A 23,756-nucleotide genomic window follows, 5' to 3' on the forward strand; every position below is an offset into this window, starting at 1 on the left:
AACTTTGAAAGCTGTCGAGGTGTCAACTTGTATCAGTGTTACTGTATGTGATATAAATTTGCAGTGAAAGTACACTAGCACCTTTACAGGAATGTCGCAGTTACTATACCGGTAGGTACTCTTCAGGTACGAAAAACAATTTGCAAATGGTATGTGGACTGGATCAGAAAACATCATGGAGGAGAATAAGTTAGCAAAACAGTAATGAAAAAAAAACTTTTCCTTTTTTGGACAGTTTTATTTCAACCACAAAATTATCTACGTCACACAAAACTTAGCATGTTGACTGTAGCCTTCTTGGTCAAAGCATTGACGGTCAGCTCTGCTCACCGGATGATATCTCCTTGCAATCTGGAATGGCAAACGACAAACAAATTATGATTTGTTAATAAAATCATCATGGCGAAATTGTCTTACGAGTTTAAGCACTGATATTTCTTCTGCCAAATATTAAGAATGTCTTTACATGACGGGTATTACGTTCCAGTATCTTTAACTAAACATCTCCAATGCGTCAGGCATGTAAAACAAACATAACTGGTGCCGAGGATTGACTGTAGGAGTTATTTGGAAGGGATTCATTGTACGTGAAGCAGCCACGCGTCCCGTTACAAGCCTATTGCCAACCGCTGGTGTTTTTACGAAAGTTTCGTACGGCTTTTTTATACTCTGTCTTACGTAAAGCAAAACTATTTCTTTTTTGTTTATCCAGATATGTTTCGATACCTACGTGTCATCGCTTGTGGGTCTCCTTTCATTTCTGGAATTACATTGCTAGTGAAAATTGATTTTGGCAAGACGTGTAATTCCAGAAAGAAATTGAGAGCTACAGAAGACGCATAAGAGTCGAAAAATGTCTGAGCAAATAAAAAAGAAATACATTCTGTTTTGCTTAAGGCGGAGTTTTTTCTTGTTCTTTCCATTTTCTTTTAAACCAAATTTAATTCGCAAACATAGAGAAAAGATCAACAGGAGCGTCCAATCCCAGCAATATATTTCGTACTGTTATACAGTGACTTTGTATCCTAATTGTCGTTGGAGGACATAGAGGTGAATAGCACAACAAAGGGAAAGGTCATGGAGTATTACAACACACTGAAAAACTGTGTCGCAAAGGGATATCAAGTAACTGAAAGATTTATTCATTAAGAAATCTTTGACACAGAAACAATAGTAATAATGAATTTAATAAACTGAGGCCATTCGGCTGTTGATTATCCAATATTTTGTTTGTACGAATGGTTTGCTAATAAATGATAGTATCGTAGTAGCACGTGGTTACGAACTCATAGTACTTGAGTCGACAAACGCTTTCTGGAAGAAGTTGTGGAATCCAGAAACAGGCAGCACTGACTGAAAACGTAGCTCAGGTACACATTTGCTGACTGATTCGACTTGTGACTGATGCACTAAAAGCATGTTCAATACAACACTGAATAGTTGACATACTGCGTCTTAGCACTTAACACTGAATTGCTCCACAAAGTTCTGTGTTTGGTATAGTGACAGAGTTATATTCGTTTTGGCAGTATCTTAACTTATTCGTGACTCCTAATTTTATTCATTCTTCACATTTGTTTCTGGTGCTTCTCTTTTCAATGTCATGGAGGAAGCAGATCCTACCACTTCGACCAAAAAGTCGCAGTAAATCAGTTAGAGATGTAATGATATATCGTACAGTGTTTATTAACCCTAAATTGGTTTAAACGCGGAAGTCTTTCGCTAAGGGAGAAAAGTTAATGAACAGTGCCCTGTTGACATCAACATCATTAGACAGTTCACAAGCGGTGACTGAAGTTATTGAGAAAACCACTGAAATCCTAAACGAGGACGGCTGGGCAGGTATTTTAAACAACCAACTCCTCCAGAGTATGAGCTCATGGTCTTACCATAGCCTCACCTCATTTTACTAACTTCTCTGCCATGTGGCCTTCCTTCAACTAGCAAACCAGTTTACTTTGTAGGAAGTGCTAATTTCGTTGCCCGAAATGGAGACAAAGCTTCTTGGAAAACTAGAAACGAAGGTGGAGGTTCGTTACGTGCAGTAAAAGAGTCCTAGTAGTTACAGAGGTCAGTAGAGAGCTACGTACCGTCTCCCTGCTCGCAGTTGTGGACGTTCATGAAGCATCTGTTGCCGAAGTGCACGGTGACGGTACCCCCCTTGCAGCGTGCTGTCACAGGGTTGTACTCCAGCGTGCAGAAGGATGGGCACTGCTCGTCACAGCTCGCCAGGTACGCCAGCAGCACTGCAGAAGAGCAACACGACAGTATCAGAACACTGTGCCCTGCTTCTAACCACGAAAGAGCCAAGCAAGTGTACACGTTTCTGAGAGTCTCGGACAATATACACACACCAAAAAAAGTTTTCCATCGCCCCGTTTCCCAGAACTCCTGAAGACAGACGTTGACTGTGGATATGGTATCACAGACCCAGTCCCTTTGACTGTTCAGAGATATCACTAAACCTGCCCAAATATGTAAACAACCATGCATGAACAGGTCCTATTAGACGGAGGGGGCCCGACAGCCGATCAGTTCCAGTCTTTCCAGGAGGGAGGTACACAGCTCGTGTTGTCTGTAGTTCAACCATACCTAGACGGTCAATATGACGGTTAGATCACGTTCGCATTGTTACTTTGTGCCAGGAAGGGCTCTCAACCAGGGAAATGTCCAGGCGTCCCGGAGTGAACCAAAGCGGTGTTGTTCGGACATGGAGCAGATACAGAGAGACAGGAACTGTCGATGACACGCCTCGCCCAAGCCATCCAAGGGCTACTACTGCAGTGGATGACCAGTACCTACGAATTATGGCTCGGGGGAACCCTGACAGCAACGCCACCACGTTGAATAATGCTTTTCGCGCAGCTGCAGGACGTCGTGTTTCGACTCAAACTGTGCGCAATAGGCTGCATGATACGCAACTTCACTCCCGACGTCCATGGCGAGGTCCATCTTTGCAACCACGACAGGATGCAGCGCTGTACGGCTGGGCCCAGAAACATGCCGAACGGACCGCTCAAGGCTGGCATCACGTTCTCTTCACTGATTGAGTGTCGCGTATGCCTTCAACCATCTAACATTCTGCGTGGTGTCTGCTTGTTCTATATCGTGTCTCCCTACCACTTTCGCGCAAAGACGCTCTGAGCGTGTCTTTTAGGGAATTGACTAGTTTGAACCTGGGACCTGTTGCTGGTAAGGAGACGCCAGACCACACATGTCATGTAGAATTCAGAAGAGTTCAGTGAGACTAGCGATGATATAACCAAATACTTAATGATTTCAGTGTCAGCTCCACTGCACTCCCTGTAAAAGAATCTTAATACTAACTAAATTTAGTGGAAGGCGTTCAAGGCTTTCCTATTTTTAGTTAGTTGGTAAAAATAACGTCGAAAAAGCAGTTAAGTTTACCATTGGAAATTTTATTCTACTCACAAAACATTGTTTATAAATTGCACTATTGATAAAAGGAAATGTTTTAATACAGGATGGTAAAAACCAACTGCGTTCAACAAAAATGTGAACGAATATTCCCTGAATGGGTTTCCAAGTTCTACAATGGATCGAAGGATGACCTATGCCATATCACATCTATAATCTAGGTTTAAATTAAGTTTCACAAAAGAGAAAACTATCAAAATGGTCTACAGTGACCCTCAATTATCTTTAATTACTTATCTAACTTGTCGTAAATTACAGTGGCTGATGTGACTTCTCAATAACTATATAACAGAAAAATCATCGCGTTTCAGATTTTTTACTTCAAGTGGCAAATGTGAACACCATGAGCTTCAATTAACGATCGACACTAGTATTACGCAAAACGGGGATGTAACGGATGAGACTTCTGCAGTTCTGAGTGAAGCTTTTTGCGCTGCTATGCGGCATCGCGTGCGTTCATTACCTTATCGGTGTTCGTCAGGGGGCGGCAGATAGCACAGCTCTGCTCACCTCGCCGTCTCGGAAGCAACTCCATCCTAACTTCTCCTTACTACAATTTACCGAAGTTGGTTTAAAAAAAACTATCTGGCTGTGTTTTCTTCTGACCAGTCAGGGTCTCAATGTTAACCTTAAGCTCCGCCTACAAAAATTCTGTCTATCCAATGAGAAACGTTATACTTTTCGTCGTGGGGCAATGTTTTTAAAGTTTGCAACGTAACAGAGACGCGAAAAAGTCTCACGCTAAAACTTGCAGCTGGTGTGGTCCTTTTAGCGTTATCTTAAGATCTATACTGTTCTTCTGGAAGGCTCTATCCTTTAACATGGGCTGGGGGTTGGTCCTGACGTAACAGAGACGCGAAAAAGTCTCACACTAAAACTTGCGGGTGGTGTGGTCCTAGCGGTTAGCTGGCGACGTCGGTGTCCGTCCGTCCCTTATCGTAGGGCCTTTCAGCTTAACACGGTTCTGCTCTCGGCTTCTGTTTTCGTTTCTCCCCTCGGAACTGCGTCTGTCTCACGGTGGGAAGGTATGACATGCATTTAGACATTCTTGTGTTAGTCTGTGGTATTCCATTTGCTCACTCGTTACTCGTATTACTTTGCTTAATTTAATGTCACGATTTATTCGGAGCTATGTGACATACTACTGGATTTGCTTATCATGTCAGGGTTTCCATGGAAGGTGTTGGATTTGCCTGACACCTTACAACCAGACAATCGTCGGAGACGTGTGTGGAGACAACCCGGTCAGGCTGAACGCCTTAACACACTGTCCAGCGAGTGCAGCAAGGTGGACGTTCCCTGGTGTTTTGGGACAGCATTATGTGGGGCAGACGAACGCCGCTGGTGGTTATGGAAGGCACCGTACGATACGTGAATGCCATCTCCCGACCGATAGTGCAACGATATCGGCAGCGTATTGTCGAGGCATTCGTCTTCATGGACGACAATTCGCGCCCCCATCGTGCACGTCTTGTGAATGAATTCCTTCAGGATAACGACATCGCTCGACTAGAGTGGCGAGCACGTTTTCCAGACATGAACCCTATCGAACATACCTGGGATAAATTGAAAAGGGCTGTTTATTGAAAACGTGACGCACCAACCACTCTGAGGGATCTACGCCGAATCGCTGTTGAGGAGTTGGGCAATCTGGACCAACACTGCCTTGATGAACTTGTGGATATTGTGCCACGACGAATATAGGTATGCATGAATGCAAGAGGACGAACTACTGGGTATTAGAGGTCCCGGTGTGTGCAGCGATCTGGACCACCACCTCTGAAGGTCTCACTGTATTGGGGTACAACATGCAATGTGAGGTTTTCATGAGGGCGGAAATGATGTTTATGTTGATCTCTATTCCAATTTTCTGTACAAGTTCCGAACTCTCGGAACCGAGGTGATGCAAAACATTTTTTGATGTCTGGACGAGTATCTGTCGTGATAACAACAACTTTTATGAGAAACGCCAGTATTCCAGCTCTGTGGAGGTGGTGACGAACTGAGATACTGACAGATTATAGGCCGAGGCGAAAAGAATGTTATACACCTGAATACGAAGAAGGGTAGAAAGTGGTGGAGACGGGAAGGTTGTTCAAATGGTTCAAATGGCTCTGAGCGCTATGGGACTTAACATCTGAGGTCATCAGTCCCCTAGAACTTAGAACTACTTAAACCTAACTAACCTAAGCACATTACACACATCCATGCCCGAGGCAGGATTCGAACCTGCGACCATAGCAGTCACGCGGTTCCGGACTGACGCGCCTAGAACCGCACGGCCACCGCGGCCGGCCGAAGGTTGTTAACAATCTACATTGTCAGCAGACGTGGTAGTGACGAGAGGTAAATGATTTACGTAGTAGTTTTACATCTTTTGTCTCACTTGATGTGGATGCCCGAAGTATTTCGTAAGTCGTTCAAGAGATTAAGTTTTCGAGAAGAGATAGTACGCAAAGATGCAGACATTTACACAGTATAGGGAACATTCGGAATTTTACTACTGAGATCTCGAAATTACTCTTCCTGTTGTATTCTTTTTCTTGGGAATGACATTCTAGCTTTCTAAAAATTAGAGTACAATAAGGAGGCGCAATTTCAACAGTAAAGTGTTCAGCGAAAATTTGCGAGAAAAGCATGAAGAAAACAGTCCCGTCAAGCTACGTTCGCCTGGTGACAGGGCTAGGAAAGTACACTATTTTGGTTCTTCCTGTCCCCGCATAAGGTCGTTCACCACCTTTTCCTTGGAATAAGTTTTATTAGAGTTATTAGTTTTACTCTACTGCGTGGAACACCACACTGGATGATTATAATTAACATTTAAATCCTCCTGAAGCGGCGTAGATGGAGCTGAGACAAGTAATTTAATATAAGACTCTCAGGGTCACAAATGTCGGGAAACATTTGAAATTTGGTTAAGAGATGTTGAACATCTGACGTCACCAGATGACGTACCTCGCCGCACGTGCTGCGGTTGGGCTTGGGCATCGAGGGATGACTGAGCGACACAGTACTTACATTCGAGCGAAAGGTGCAAATTTCAAAGACCTCTTGTAAATGTGATCTGTTGTAAACGTAGAAGTTAGAAAACTGTTGTACTCGCTGTAACCAAGAAAAAGGTGTTCTTGTTTTGTGTTTATTTCCTTTTGTCCCTTCTCTTTTTGTTTACAGACAATATTTAGAGAAGAAAACGTACGTCATTTACTGCTTACGATGCAATTCGGAAGCTTATACTCATCTACTTGTGACACAATACGGTAGGTTCTTGTGGTACAGTACTTTGCAATAAACCGCGAAACCGGTAAATAAAATGATAAATCGTACCTGAATGTAAACACATTATTGTCTAACGCAATGAAAAGAAAGCGCCTGCCACAAGCAAGACTCAAACCCTGACACCCTCCCACTGAAGCCGCGCGCGTGGACCCAAAGCCAAAACGACGTGAGCACTTGACTTGGATTGCGATTTTCAGCCGCGACAGACCGATAGATCGAACAGCTGCACTTAGGGCGAGCTACATTAGCTAATGACGTCACATCTTCAACATCTGTCGTCCACATTTAGGTTATTTCCCAACGTTTGCAACCCCGTGAATCTTATATTAAATTACTTGTCTCACCGTCAGCTATCTCGCTTCGAAGATTTTCAAACGTAAATAAGAATCACCCTGTATATGATTGATGCAGTAGGAAATAAGGAAATTGTCTTCAATTACAAATTTGCACGGCGATGAATGCTGTTCAGTAAGCACAGCCGAATAATTCTGAAAACCGAATACCGGGAAACTACTTTGTTAATGAACATTTTAATTTAAATTATTCGGTGGCGACCTGTCAACTTTGATTTGAAAAGTATTATACCTTTTAGCCGGCCAGAGTGGCCGAGCGGTTCTAGGCGCTTCAGTCTGGAACCGCTCGACCGCTACGGTGGCAGGGTCCAATCCTGCCTCGGGCATGGATGTGTGTGATGTCTTTTGGTTAGTTAGGTTTAAGTAGTTCTAAGTTCTAGGGGACTGATGGTCTCAGATCTTAAGTCCCATAGTGCTCAGAGCCATTTGCACCATTTTTTATACCTTTTATCTACACAGGCTGTGACAAAAAGGCATGAAAAACTTCCAGCACACACCCCTCACGCCTAAAAAAACAAAATTCGTGTAAAATAGAATCACAGATAACTGGGGCCAGCCACTGTTGAAATCGTTATTTATTTTCATGAACAAGATTTCGCACCTTGTCAGGTTCATCTTCAGATAAGGCACGCAGAAGTTCACATATTTATGCTTATAGCATGAGCCTAGGGAACTGGAGATTACATGTGGCAATTTGGGGAGTATTTTTGTTGAAATTCATCGGGCAGTTTCCACTGTAGTGCCAACGGTAGTAGTGAATCCTAGTCATCTGCGGAGCACTTCTACACATGTATTGGACATATGTTATTACAGTTTAAGAACTACATACCTAATTCATACACACAGACATTTAGAATCTTAAATTTCTAGAATAAAAATCTCTCGGTGTACATGCCGCGTCAATTCTGGATAAAACTCCAAGCTTTCGACCACTACCTCCATGGTCGACGTCAGGGCTAAAACTGACTGTCGTGAACTAGCGAGGTTCCCACTTTTATATGCAAAGGACGGCTTCTGATTGGCTGGAATACGTCATAGCAACAGCGATATGGCGCGTAGTGAAGTGGTGCCCTCTACTTCCATAGATGTAGTTTCTATCCCGCGTTGCTTGCAGCGCCATCCCTTGAGTCAGGAGGTAATGTGCGGGAAGTTTTCCTCTGCGATTTTTCTTTATCCACTGCATTCTTCCAAGTGTTGCTAAGTGGATAGCCATTGTCTCTGTTAAAGTTATTATCGCTAAGTCTAATTTCGACTGCTTCTCGGATCACAGAGTAACAGTAATTCGATGCGTGGGCTATTACTCTGGTTTCTTCAAATAAAATCTTATGCTTGTTAAGCAGGCTATGTTCAGCCACCGCTGATTTTTCCAAATACCTTTATTTCAGGTGGCGCTGGTGCTCGATGCAGCGGTCGGCAACGGTTCTTACAGACTGGCCCACGTAGTTCTTGCCGCATTCGCCAGGAATGCTATAAATTCCCGGCACCCTTAAGCCGAGACTACCTTTGACTGATCTCAACATTTCCTTAATTTTCCTAGGTGGTCGGAAAACTGGTTTTATTCCTTGCCTCTTCAGGACTCTGGCTATCTTGCTCGTTGTAGCACCGCAAAAAGGAAGCCGCGCTATGTGTTGGTCCTCTTCTTGTACATGGCCGGCATCGTGTCTTACTTTCTTGGACAATACTGATTTAATTTCACCGGCAGAATAACCATTCCTCTTGAAAACAGTAGTCAAATGGTTAATCTCGGGACCGAGGTGGTCCTTGTCGGAAATAGTCCTGGCTCTGTGTACGAAAGTATTCAGCATAGCTCTCTTCTGAGACGGATGATGGAAGCTGTGGCTATGCAGATATAAGTCTGTATGGGTTGGCTTCCCGTACACAGAATGGCCCAGTCGTCCATCCGGCTTTCGCTCCACCAACACATCTAAAAAAGGTAACTTCCCTTCCTTCTCTACCTCCAATGTAAATTTTATGTTTGGATGTACACCATTTAAATGTTCGACGAACTGCTGCAGCGTGTCGCTGCCGTGTGGCCAGATTAAAAAAGTATCGTCGACGTATCTGTAGAAGCATGATGGGTGGAGGTGAGCACTGCTCAACGCTCGTTCTTCAAGGTCCTCCATGAAAAAATTCGCTATTGCTGGTGACAGTGGCGAACCCATTGCTGTTCCATCCGTCATTTCATAATAATTTCCACTGTATAAAAAGTAAGTAGTCGTCAAGGTATGCCGGAACAACTTCAAAATTTCTGAGGAAAAATGAGCAGCCAACAGTTGTAATGTGTCATCCACAGGTACTTTGGTGAACAGAGAAACCACGTCGAGGCTGACCATGATATCACTTGGGCCTATCTTCATCTGTTTTATGATATCAACAAACATTTTTGAATTCTTAATATGATGTGGGCAGTGACCAACTATAGGCGCCAACAATTTAGTTAAGTGTTTGGCAAGCCTGTACGTAGGAGAGCCAATAGCGCTAACAATCGGTCTCAACGGGACGATCTCCTTATGAAATTTCTAGTTTACAAGGTTGGGACAGACAGCATTTGCCTAAAGTAATTTAGGGAACTACAGGAAATTTAGATCAGGTTGGCCAAATGGATATTAGCCCCACCGTTCACCCGAACACAAATCTATTGTGTTAAAAGCAGCGAAACGCTGTTCGCTTTATCCCCAGCATGCATTGTTTTGTTTGTATACACTTGCAGAGAATGCAAACGTGCATTCATTGTGTCGCACAGTTGCCGGATGTCAGTTCGTGGTTTAGAGTTCCGTGCCCGCTGCACTTGGTCAGTCAGGACGGGAACGGTTAAAGCCGGTTGTGGCTGGCAGAGTTGTCGTTCGATGACGCCCCATATGTGCTCGATGGGAGACAGATCTGGTTATCGAGTAGGTCAAGACAACATGTCGACATTCTTAGTGCATGCTGGGTTTCAACGGCGGTATGTGGGCGAGCGTTATCGTGTTGGAAAACATCCCCTGAAATGCTATTCATGAATGGCAACAGGTCGACTCATCAGAGTAACGTTCAATTTTATAGGCAGGGTGTGTGGGATAACCGCGAGAGAGCTCCTGCTGTCTTTCGAAATCGTATCACAGAACACAACTGCATGTATAGGTCCAGTGTACCTAGATCCCAGACAGGTTGGTTGCAGGCGTTCATTCGGCCTTCTTCTATACAACACACGGCCATCGCTGGTACTGAGGCAGAAGCGGCTTTCGTCAGAACACACGACAGACCTCCTCGCCGACCTCCAATAAGCTCTCGCTTGACACCACTGCCTGCAGTCACAAACGGCGGTGGTTTGGGGTGAGTGGAATGCACGCTACGTTTGGCTCGGAGCTGTCCTTGAAGCAACCGATTTATATCAGTATGTCGTGTAACTGTGGTGCCAATTGCTGCTCGAACTGCTGCTTCAGGATACACCACTTAAACTAACTTACGCTAAGAACAACACACACACACCCATGCCCGTGGGAGGACTCGAACCTCCGGCGGGAGGGGCCGCGCAATCCGTGACATGGCGCCTTAAACCGCGCAGCCACTCGCGCGGCTGCCTCCGAAATCGCATAAGACTTGTTTGTTATCAGCTTAGCCTATCGTCCAATTACACGACCTCGTTCAAACTCAGTGAGGCATTGATAATGGCGGCTTTGTCGCCTTAAAATGGCTCTCAGCGCTATGGGACTTAACTTCTGAGGTCATCAGTCCCCAAGAACTTAGAACTAGTTAAACCTAAGGACATCACACACATCCATGCCCGAGGCGGGATTCGAACCTGCGACCGTAGCGGTAGCGCGGTTCCAGACTGTAGCGCCTAGAACCGCTCGGCCACTTTGGCCGGCTTTGTCGCCTTAAAAACATATTTGACTAAAGTCAGTCGCGCGGGATTAGCTGAGCGGTCTAGGGCGCTGCAGTCATGGACTGTGCGGCTGATCCCGGCGGAGGTTCGAGTCCTCCCTCGGGCTTAGATGTGTGTCTTTGTCCTTACTATATTAGGTTAAGTAGTGTGTAAGCTTAGGGACTGATGACCTTAGCAGTTAAGTCCCATAAGATTTCACACACATTTGAACTGAAGTCATCTCACCATGTGCAATCTTTAAGGAAACTAACGCTCACGACCGGTACACCGTGCATTTAAAAGCAAACCTGATTTGTATCCTCATAGTGGCGGTACTAGGACCACTCTTATGCGACTAGCGCGAAATCTGGATAGACATCATCTTTCAGATGTGTAAACACGCCTAACGAAAAAAAAAAAAAAAAGGTTCAAATGGCTCTGAGCACTATGGGACTTAACATCTGAGGTCATCAGTCCCCTAGAACTTAGAACTATTTAAACCTAACTAACGTAAGAACAACACACACATCCATGGCCGAGGCAGGATTCGATCCTGCGACCGCAGCAGCAGCGCGGTTCCGGACTGAGGCGCCTACAATCGCTCGGTTACATCGGCCGGCAAACACGCCTAACGGCTTTCATTTATGTTGTACAACTCCTTCTTGTTGTTGAGATTATTTTGCCTCAGTGTATATATCTTTTTCAAACTAACAGCCCAGTACACGGAATCAATACTAGAAATAAGAACGATCTTCGCAAAAACTTAAGGTTATCTACTTTGGCCAGAAACGTGGCTGTTATTCAGGAAGACAAATTTTCAATAACTTGCAAGCAGACATACAAATTTAAAGTACTAAAACGTTCAGTTTACAAGGAGCATAAATTATTTATTGGTCACCAACTCACGCTCCAGTGAAAAGCTTCTTTAGTAAACCGACTGATGTGTACATATTATTAATGGTATCAAACAATATGAGTATTATGTAAAATTAGACTTCTGTACATTTTCACCGCGGTAATGCGATCAGTGCAAACGATGGTTTTCCTCTTTGATGATATGTGGGAACAACAGTCTACGAATTACCATATACAACTCATTGTATTTTGTGTCAAGTTCGTTATTATATTTTGAGTCGAGGTATGTTTTGTGTGTTATTCCACATTTATGAGGAACCTTTCGCCCGGTCTCTGTGCAACGTACATTAGCATACCTCTTGCTCGTTGTAAGTACTTATTGTGTATTCTTGTTTTACGTCATGTTCTACATCCTTGGGGATATCCTGACTACGGATCTACGGAGCAAGAAGTACATCTCATGTCAAAAAAAAAAAGACATTGCGAATCTGCATCATATGTTTTACGTGAGATCTGGAAACCGACATTTACATGGGCAAAGTTGTCTATGGCGCTAGTTCTACATGTCATGGACGAACAGAGAGAGCCAGGACTCACAAGACATGAACACGAGACATGTTTAAAAAGTTTGACGCGGTATGGCGTTGCGAGCTGTTTCTGTTCGCTTAGACTGAGTAATGTGCTACGAACAATTGTTAGAAAATGAGTTCCTTCTTCTTTTTCTTCTACCATATTCATACAACGTATTTTCCCCTTCCAGATGCGAGAAATGAATTTCAAAAGTCTGTCTGTAGCTTTATGCTACACCATGTATTTTGTTCTTTACCTGTCACCCAAGAAATTGGTTTGCTAAACCGCCAACAGGGACCGCCAACGGCCGTAGTTGTGAAAAGTGACGGCAAACCAAGTAGAGAAAGCATTTTACGTGATATAACTTGCCAGTTGCCAATCGATGATGTTTGTGTGTGTGTGTGCGTGTGTGTGTGCGTGTGTGTGTGTCAGTTTCACAATCCACCACCAGTTTACAACAGCATAGTGAAGTGGTAAGGGAAATTCGAGGAGGATGGCTGTGCGATGCAAACCATCTGGATCGACCCTGCTTGTTCACATCAAAGAGTGGACCGTACCAGCGACGCGATGTTGCGAAGCCCCACAAAATCTAGCTGTCGAGCTAGTGCAGAACTGAACGCGTTTCAGCTAACAGGGTGGAAAATTCACCGAAAGCAATTAAGAGCAAGTTATACAATCTGCCCCTGTCGCAAACCTTAAGTCATTGCGACAAACTGCGCCATCTGCAATTTTGCATTGATATGCTGAACCATCTTGAAAGCGAAATCTTCAGTGTTGAAACTACTTTTCATTTTCTGGAGAGGTCAGCGGACTTGACACATGTATGGGGGCAGAAAATCCATAGGCAACTGTAGAACGAGACAGTCTATGAACCCTTCGTCTTCGCTAAGAGAACCGTCAACAGTACTGCCTCCAATTGTAGCTGATGCCAGAACTGATAGCAGTGATTTCATTTTTCACCAATATGGCACCTCTTTACATTTCCACAATTTTGTGCGACATGACCTGAGTGAGTTGTTGTCTCGTCGCTAGATGGCGGTGCTGCGGCCGTTCATCTGGCACTATTGGAGTTGCCACCATGGTCTTCGAACGTGACGCCTCTCGATGTTTCCTTGTGGGCTTACATCTTCCACCTCTATCACATAACCTGGAAGCAGCTGTTTTTACCGTCACTCCTCGTATTCCGAATCGCATATGGACATAACTGGACGATAGGCTAGACGTGTGCCGTTTGACGAAGGACGGACGCACAGGACATTTACAAACATTGTAAAAACTCCGAGAATTTGTCTTTCAAATTTGTTACGTTGTTCTTGGTGGTTAATCTGACAGAGATTTTGAAATTTTGAAATGTTTCATGGAACTTATGATTATTTTGTCTACTGAAAATATTCGAACTCATGTACAAAACACGCGAACACCCACTTCGCAAATCGTAAACAGACCAAATGGTAACGCAGCCAGTACGGAGCAAGCCAGGTCGCGCTGAGCGTTAGCTGCCGTGCTACTAATGTGGAATGAAATGGCTTACCAACGAGAACGATGACGTAGCATTTCATTGCCGCAGCGGTCGGTGTGGTCTGGTCACAGGCCGCGTTATGCAGCGATATTTATTCGAAACCCTATCTGCACCAGTAGATCCCCGCCCACTGCTTAAGTGGTAACACGACCTACAACCTGTTCTCGTTTTTCCATTGTCTTCGTGCTTGTGCTTGTTTCTTCATTCTCAATTCTAGTTTACTATCTGCCGCTTAGATATTCCTTAGTGACAGAAAACAGTGCCATTTTCATGCGTCCTTTCCAGCGACAGCGCAACTACTATAATAGTTGTTTTTAAAGTTACTGAACATTGAAAGGTTACGAATTTGCAGTGCAGCATTAACTGATGAAGGTTTTCATGCATGTACATAAGACTAAAGTTCGATACTGAAGCGCAACAGACTGACAATGCATGTACAAACGCAAGGAACTGATAATAAATGTACAAACGCAACGGGCCAACAGTGAATATGCATCTCACTACAATCAGTATCTAGACGCTACAGAATTGATTTACTGTTATTTAAACAAACACATTCACACGGATAATGTTTCTGACTGCTTAAGAACAGTATTCCATCTGCGCTCCTGTTCCGCATGTAGCCGAGCTTATCAAGGTTTTAACACCGTTGCAGCCCTGTGAAATCAGCGGACAATTGGCACTTGTCTGTTCTCTTTATTGGAGCACGTTTCATACCAGAACATAAAACCAACAGAGCAATGTGTAGTACGCCTTGTAAACGGTAACCGTACAACGCTCTAACTTTGTACTGACCATGCAGTTACCAAATCATTCACATCACGTAGTGCAAATCATATTGTACTAACCTTCTGGATATAACAGCTCAATGATCAAGCACAAGGTATGCTTTAATAACAACAACAAAAAATAAACGAAACTGCTGCCGCTCATCAAATGTTCAACGTATCCTCAAAAACGCGTTAGTAAAACGCAAGACGAGAAAAATACGTGTACATTAATCGCACGTAGCAAAACTTATATTAGAATTCCTTTAAACTAAAAGCACACGTGTTCATCACATTTCGCACGTTGTTCGCTCCAGAATATTTAGGAACAAGGGGAAACTGTACAAAAACTTACGAAGCATGTTTTCTGTGGTGTCACCGCCAAACACCACACTTGCTAGGTGGTAGCCTTTAAATCGGCCGCGGTCCGGTAGTATATGTCGGACCCGCGTGTCGCCACTATCAGTGATTGCAGACCGAGCGCCGCCACCGGCAGGTCTAGAGAGACGTCCTAGCACTCGCCCCAGTTGTACAACCGACTTTGCTAGCGATGGTTCACTGACAAATTACGCTCTCATTTGCCGAGACGATAGTTAGCATAGCCTTCAGCTGCGTCATTTGCTACGACCTAGCAAGGCGCCATTATCAGTTGCTGTTGATATTGTGAAGAATGTACAGACAAGAGCTACGTTCAACATTGATGGATTAAAGCTAAGTATTCCACCAAGTACCACCTTTTTTCTAAAGTCTGAATTCCTTGTCCTGTTCCAGACCTCACGCCAGCCTGCGTGAGCTTAAACGCGTGCCTTTCGGCTTCCTCCAAACTCCGTGGGTTGGCTCCTGCCAATCCACAACATTTTCCACATATATTCCGTACTGAACAAAAATCGTCTTACCAAAAGAAATTACACGGTTCGTAATGTCCATTATAATTATCCGGGCTGTTATGCCGTGGTCGGTTGATAAATTCTGCGTCAATTCCCATTCATCAACCGACCACGGCGTAACAGCCTGTATAATTATAACGGACACGATATTTCCGGCCGTGAAAGTCTACATTTTAGTACGGTTCGTAATTTACAGATAATATTGTAAAGCGCCACTGACACAGTCTACATACACTTGACTCGAAGATCCCGTTTTCCCATAATGAAAATAAAATGAAGACATCGCTAAGCTGACTCAAATAACCATAACTCCCAACATCGTTTGAGAGCATTCTTATCTCGTAAAAGTCTCACGGAGCGTGGCCTCATTAATCACTGTCCGAGGTGCCTTGTCACGGTCCGCGCTGCCCTCCCGGCCGGAGGTTCGAGTCCTCCCTCGGGCATGGATGTGTGTGTCGTCCTTAGCGGTAAGGTAGTGGTTCAGATGGCTCTGAGCACTATGGGACTTAACATCTATGGTCATCAGTCCCCTAGAACTTTGAACTACTTAAACCTAACTAACCTAAGGACATCACACAACATCCGGTCATCACGAGGCAGAGAAAATCCCTGACCCCGCCGGGAATCGAACCCGGTAAGGTAGTTTAAGTTAGATTAAATAGTGTGTAAGCTTAGGGACCGATGACCTTACCACAAATTTCCATGTCGCCGGCCATCACGCGCTACGGAAAATCTAGAAACTATCAACCATTTCATCTCCAGGAAGTTACTAACTCGCCTCGTAACAAATTCACTAATAGTTACGAAGCACACAGCCTTAGATGCGATCACAACAGCACATGAACTGAGAGGAAGATGGCAAGACACTCTAACCGTCTTGGCACGCTACTCTACAAAACACTGCATGTGCGTTTACCTTCGCTGCACGGAAACTGAGGTTTTACTTTCCTCATTTAACAAATTCACTTACCAACTAACAAGTAAAATATCATTTCGTAATATTCACTTTTGTTGCCGCAACGACAAACGTAGTAACTGGGTTCAAAATTTCTCTTTGACTTAGATATTAAATTTTGCCTTTAACAAAAATTTAGAATTACTGAAAATCTGAAGGCTTTTCTTTACTATTAGTTTCAAAGTAGCAACTGCCCACAGTTTTATTGGAAACAATTCGTTAGTTTTAATTCTCTGACTTTAACTCTGTGAATCTTAAAGCTCGAAAAAATGATCGGATTTCGGATCAAAGGAAAGTAACGGGTAGTTCTATTGTAATTAATGACTGAAAAATAATATGCATAATTCCTATATCAAACAAAAGCATCCGTATTTAGATATTTCATCTTTTTCCTGTTATAAATTTCTCTCTTTAATAAACTGGAAAGGTAATGTTAAAGAAAGTAATCGGGATGTAGTTAACTTTTACACATCACTTATTTCAAACACTGACATTTACGATAATGTGCGACAACACACACGAATTAGCAGCCTCTACAGCAAAGGAATATTAATGGAGAAACAATCTAACAGCGAGGCAATATAGAAATGGCTGATTGCGCCATTGTCTCTGCATGATGCATCCATTTTCAATAAGCTACCACAAGAAATAAAAAATCTTAGCAGTAATCCACGCGCTTTCAAATCGAAAGTGAAGAGTTTCCTTATAGATCACTCCTTCTGTTCCGTCGAGTAGTGCCTTGAAAAATTCAGCAGATTCCAATATTATACTGTTGATTCCGTTTTCTTAAACTTATGGCATGACTTTTTTTGGATTCATAAATATTTTATTTTATGTGTAATTACTTTTATGTTGTAATTTCATGTGCTGACACTTCCATGACCTTGGAGATTTACTCCTCAATTCGGTCCTACGGAACCAGATGTGTAAATAAATAAACTATATAATGCATCATAGATGAGGGCCTTTGACCCCTTTTTTACAATGATAATACTACACTGGTCTTGCACAGACGACAAATATTTTTTAAGTTAATTATTGTTTCCTTTCGTTGGTGCATAACACTTTCATGACAACATTAATGATTTGAGTAGAAAACAAGAGAAAATGGCTTCTGTTTAGGCTGTGACGCTATATACGGAAACACATAAAACGGGGCAAGGTAAAGCATTTATGAAACAGACGAGCAAGGGGAATAGCAAAATTGAGGAGAGGACGAGGGCTGCATGAGCATCGAGGAAATCTCACTGACAAATTTGGTTATCAATTTTCTTAATTCATTGTGGAATTGATTCCAATAATTTAACTGAGTGGACATTGGTAATGACTGAAGTGATAAAATTAGTTGTTACTCTCTAGCGCATGCCGACAGCGGTTGTGGTGAGGTCTATCAGAGAGGCAGCGTCCACGAACCAAGTGTTCCCACAAGTGTCTCTAAGAGACTGGGTAAGAGGTCCTTTGTTCACCTCCTTGTGCTAAGTCCCTTCCCTGAGCCTAAGACATCCCACTTGGCCAGCGGTCACATATTGTGCTCAATTTGACAATAATTTGTCTTAATGAACACAGCTAATGTGACATCTTTGAGCGACGCGAAAGCCAAAGTACGTGCTAGAAATGAGTGTCTGCCTACGATAAACGGGAAGCTCTCTCTCTGCTTGTGGTTGCCAGATGTACCAGCGAATTTTATTTAAACAGATGTAAATATTAAAATATCACAAAAATTGATTTTACAATGTTACTGTGTCAGCCTCTCACAACAATGGTCTTTCAACACAGTTGCTAAAATCTATCGTTTCCTTTTTATTAGTAAGATAAGTCGCAATACTAGAATACTGTCCTCATTCTGTGTTGTGTTTTTTTTTAACTTTCACATTTAATTATATCCTAAATTTTGCAAAGCATCATATACAATAGCAGAATATATAACCGCATGCAATAGTATGCTCAGTGAAAGAAAATGCAGAATACAGATCACTGTGCATTGTGATACTGACGACGAAACAATTTTTTTTTAAATTCAATTATAAATTAGAGTATTTGATAAAGCCACATTTTTATTATATGGAGGTATAACATATTCCTATCAGGACAAAGGTGGAAGTTTGTATCTTCGGCTTTGATATTTTTTCAGCAAATGTTGTCTAGATGCAACGTTCACCGAATTCTTGGAAAAGAAGGCTGAGTTAGCAACCTATGGTAGCCGATGTATTTATTGCCAGATATGATCGAAGGCGCAAGGTTGTTTGCCGTGTGAGGGAATTTTTGAGTCATGCCTTTCCTACGATGGCATTCTGACCTCTAATTTACATTTTCGCGACAGAGGATGGATGTGGCGGGAGCTACTGTCTGCAAGGCGCAGGGAGGTTCCTACAGATCACTGAGAGTGTGGAAGGAATGAGATTCACAATAATTGTTCTTTTGAACTCATATAATTCTGTGGAACCGGTTTCGTTTGTTATTTATGGCCTAAGAGGAGTACATTTGGTTAATGATAACTGTCTCACTGATGATTTTCTGTGAACTGAAACAAGAGAAAGTGCAAAATTCGTACAAAATTTTGGAATTTCGGATGTAATAAAAATTTTCTTGTTGAAGTTTAAATATATCGTGAAAATTTTTCTTGCAAATGCATGGTTGGCAGGTAATAGCAGAGAGGGTGACCACTGTCAGAGTATTTGCTTAGTGGAGTGATATACCTCTTTTGTTGATATTTTTTGTTTGGTTTACTACGAAGAACATTTTTCTTGCAGTGTGCTGAAATGTCTGGTCCGTGGTTTGAGAAATGGTTCATGCAGTTTTATTCCCTGTGTATTTTAGTATGTAACTTGAATTTCAGCCTTTGGTTATTTCTTCATTTGAACATGTGTTTGCTATGTAGAATATAATTGTCGACGTGGTATCTATTTTGTCCAAATTGGAAATTCATCTGATGATAAGGAAAGGCATGTCTGGAATTCTGGTGGTGTACTTTAGCAACTGATTTAGTGTTAATAAGGACAGCAATATAACCTGCTGGTTGATTCGGAGTGCAGAGTTGAGAACCAACATTTCAATCACCCCTTTCCCCTCCTCCTTGGGTGCACTTCATTGGCATTGTGCTAGAAGATTGATTGAGAAGGCATTGTCATATGGTTGAAGACTTTTAAATACATTGGTCATTTTACAATTTATATCATTTAGATATTTATCTGGTATTTTTTAGAAGGAAGCATCTGAGCCTTTGCATGTTGCGGGTACTGAAGGATTGTTGAGAGTATATATATTATTGTGGACAGTTAGAGAGTACCTCTGATCAATACCTTGCGGAGTATTGTTAATTTCAATCCTACAGTGATATTGTAATCAGTTGTCAGCCCTCGTGATGTATATATTTTCTTTTCTGTTTCTATTTTGGACGGTCCCTGATGTTAATGGAAGGTAATTTCCTGCTTTAGTCTTCATTGTTAGGACAAATAAGTGTTCTGAGATGAATTATTGGAAATATTATGAATTGCTTTCGATTTTTGCAAGAGAAGTTAGACTAGTGATTATTTTTTGTCAACTTTGTGTCTAGGGAGGTCAGTTTGAGATTGCTGTTTGATTCTTGATTGTATCGCTATTCCATACATTATGGAGAAACCTAAAGCTAGTCAAAGAAAGATGAGGAGAGAACGTTTTGGGAAAACTAAGGAAAGATGAGAAGAATCTAGGGTCATGGAAGAATGTGATTCTCTACTGAGGAGAGTGAGTGTTAGATAGTGATTCAGTTAGTGTGCCAAGTAGTCAGGGGACTGTGCAGCACCCACTGCTATTTATGCGGAAATTTAGAGCATGAATGGGAGTGCAGTTATCCCTGATATGAGTCAGACAAATGAGTCTGCTAATAATTATCGGGTACCTACAGAGAATTGTGCAGTTCTGTTCATGCAGAACCACAGAATGCTGATTCAATTCCATCTGTTACTGTTGATCAAGATTTCTTTAGTAGATTGTTGGCATCTATGTGGAGAGTAAAAGCTAGTAATAAACTGAGTAAGACTTTGCAGAGAAAAAAAGAGGCTAGTGTAAAGGAAAGAAGGGATAGTAAATAGAATGCAATAAGAATTTTAAGGAGTTAAATAAGGGTGCATCTCAAAATATGGTTCAAATGGCTCTGAGCAGTATGGGACTTAACTTCTGAGGTCATCAGTCCCTAGAACTTAGAACTACTTAAACCTAACTAACCTAAGGACATCACACACTTCCATGCCCGAGGCGGGATTCGAACCTGCGACCGTAGCGATCGCGCGGCTCCAGACTGAAGCGCCTAGAACCGCTCGGCCACTCCGGCCGGCGGATGCATCTCAGAAAAGAGAAGCTTGTGTTACTACCTTGGAGGGACAGATGCATAGTTTAGAAGAATTATGTGAATCTGTTAATGAAAGGTTACACGAAAAGATAATGTTCTTGGTGCACAGTTCAAGGAAGAATTTCACACAGACTTTTATGGGAGAATTTCTAATGTTGACTTTAAACTTGCCACCATTGAAGAAGATAAAATTAAGTTTTAGGAAGCTGTTAATCAGGAGGATAATTAGCTACAGGGAGAATTTCAGAATTTAAGTGAGGAATTTTAGAAAAATTGGAAGTAGTTCTTAGTCAGGAACTAGTAAAACTGATTCAAGAACTGATTTCTAGTCGTACCTCATTATTTCAGGGTTTAAAGAAGAGCTTTAAGGTGTTGAAAGTTAGTTCTGAAAAGGAACTATCAGTAGGGAGGGGAGAGACTAAACTGACAGTAAGGAAGTAGATGAACTGGGAACTTTAATTGCACAATTGGTTGTTAATGCTGGAACGGTTTTGTACTTGTGGCTGTTGTTGAGTGTGAAAAGGTAAGGTCATTGTGAAGCTTTAAGGAAGGGCAGATGTAAATTACCAGGAGAAGAGGGGAATTAGGTTAGGAGTGTATGTAAAGTTGAAGAAAAGTTAGGTGAGAATGCTGTTGACAGTGAAATTGGATAGGGAATTGATGAAATTTCAGGGTATGAAGGTAAACTTGAAAGTACAGCCACTAACTTTTCTGTACATGATAGGGATGTTTTCGATTAGACTTTGAAACAGAAGAAATATTGTGCACATTATGTTACTGATAGATTTGGAGGAATGACTGACTTTCCCTTTTACGATGAGGCTGGAGACAGGGATGCCGAACGTCATGTGAGAGCGAATTGGCGAGCTACACGAGCGATTTTCCAGGCAGGTTGTCTGAACTTCTTGCGGTGTTACGTCAACGGAACGCTGTAGAACATAAATGGAAACGAATAAGGTACAAGGGTGAGGTTCTTCACGCTAAAGGCAGATTACGGTGAAATGTCTTAACGTTTTGCAGCTATACTTTTTTTTTGTACTGGTAGTTGGCAGTGTGAAGTTTGTTTCCCACTCCCATGTCGAACCCCGTTCGACAGGATTTTCCGTAGCTCTCACACGCTCCAGTCTCTAATCTGACTGTATTAGTCCTGAATGCCGGATAGTACTGCCATTTAGGGTAGGCTTTGTCTGACTGTAGCAGTTGTGAGAAGGGAAAGGCCGTAATTATTACTTTCAAGTTAGTAGGCGCGAATGGCTAGTCTCCGCTCACAGTCCTTCCTGAAGAGGAGATTGTAGAGCTTATAGGGGAACGCCCAAGTGAAAACAAGAGTGACAATGAATTTGATGACAATGATGTTCATATTGACAGTGATTCATTTGTAAATAATTCGAGAGAAATGATGATGGAAGCCATTGGCGTCACAGCCAGTGGGTGGGTGCTGCGGAACACATGTACTCTCCAATAGTTTTTGAAATCATATCAATTTTTTGAGTATTAGCCGAGAAAAAATGACAGTGTTGAATGAATATGTCCAAGTTTAACAAGTTTCACACAATAAAAGCTCTTCTGTGGTAAAAATTAATAGTTTGCAGGATTTATTGACATGTCAATGAATCAAATCCACTTACACTAATCACTAGAAAGACAGTATTCTATATTTTAATGAGTTGTGCTGGTGTGAGTACGAGTGATGAAGGAGGGAGTGGGGTTAAAGAAGCACAAATCTATGTAGTTTTTCTATGAGTTTTAGGAAGGGTGGGAGGAGGCAAGCATCTAACAATCGAACGCCAAGTGATGATGACTTACATCCCAGTGTTGGTATAATAATAAAGTTGTAGGCAGTGCACTTGTCAAGAGGAATTGCTACTTAGAGAGTTCATGGTTAATCATCGTCATGGTCTTTCTTTTCTGAAAGGCAAAGAATTGATAGTAAGTGAATATTTATTTTCAAAATGTATTCCAGTTTATTCAGTTTTACCGCAATGAAGTAGAACTCTTACTTTATAGGAATTTATCATCTGTTTTTTAAACAGATCTAAATATAGTACAGAACGTATTACGTTCTATACATATTATGTTTCCTTGATTCTTCTGCCGCCGCTTCGCTCGTGTTGCTCAGTAAAAGGAAACTAAGCAATGCGAAGTTTTAGAGGGTATTCCTGTAAAGTAATAGGTTTCCAGAGTTCTCCTTGTTTTAAAAACTTATGTCTGTATTTTAAACTACAAAATACATTGTGTGGATTATTTTCACTTTCTTAAACTGGTTTTAATACTCGAAGTAGAACAATGCTTAAAAATGTGTAGATATTTGTCTCTTACTGTTTCACTTAACCGACTGACTATGAGCCGAAATAGTGCATGGACGAAGATTTTATATGTGGGAAGCACTTGGGACTATTACCGTTTCGTTAGGATGTAATACATAATAATTATAAGCACACTGCCGATAAATTTAAATGTTAATATTATATAACTTCTTTGTACTCGGTAACAGCAAAATACGTTTTAATCCAGGCTTACATTGGCACGCTTTAAGAGTTTTAAGTGTCATTAGAATATACGGTCTGAGGTAGTAGCCGAGTAGTCGAGAATGATTCAGACAGTAGTTTTAGGTTCCAAATTTTTTATATATTTCAAGGGCACCTCTCGTTTAGAGCCTCTTGTAATCTACATCCTATCAATTGAATTGTCACCCCCCCCCCCCCCCCCCCCCACCCATTAAATTCGTGCTGGTGATGCCCGTGATAGAAACAGTCCACCCTGAGAATTTCAAAAAATATGACACCATAAAAAACTTATATTGTGGAAAGCTTCTAGGGGTACTGCAGGGTAGGCTGTGCTGAGAAGTAATTGTTTAGAAAAAATTCGATGTGTTCAGCCGTTTCCGAGTTAATTAGCATTGAAGTTAGCTAATCAGGCCGTTGCGCCGCGAACTGTAGCTGCCTACCACAGACGGTATCGGTAG

General features: G+C 42.1%; 1 long non-coding RNA gene across 1 annotated transcript; it reads right to left on the reverse strand.

Annotated features, from left to right (window-relative positions):
- Nucleotides 1-223: 223 nt before the first annotated feature.
- On the reverse strand, nucleotides 224-13,913 carry LOC124709142. The gene is made up of 3 exons (XR_007005391.1): nucleotides 13,868-13,913; nucleotides 2,091-2,246; nucleotides 224-351 (listed from the first exon to the last, which is right to left on the reverse strand). It is a non-coding gene; the product is annotated as an uncharacterized LOC124709142 (long non-coding RNA).
- Nucleotides 13,914-23,756: the final 9,843 nt, after the last annotated feature.

The sequence above is a fragment of the Schistocerca piceifrons genome, chromosome 7, assembly GCF_021461385.2.
Source record: "Schistocerca piceifrons isolate TAMUIC-IGC-003096 chromosome 7, iqSchPice1.1, whole genome shotgun sequence".
Taxonomy (NCBI): Eukaryota; Metazoa; Arthropoda; class Insecta; order Orthoptera; family Acrididae; genus Schistocerca; species Schistocerca piceifrons.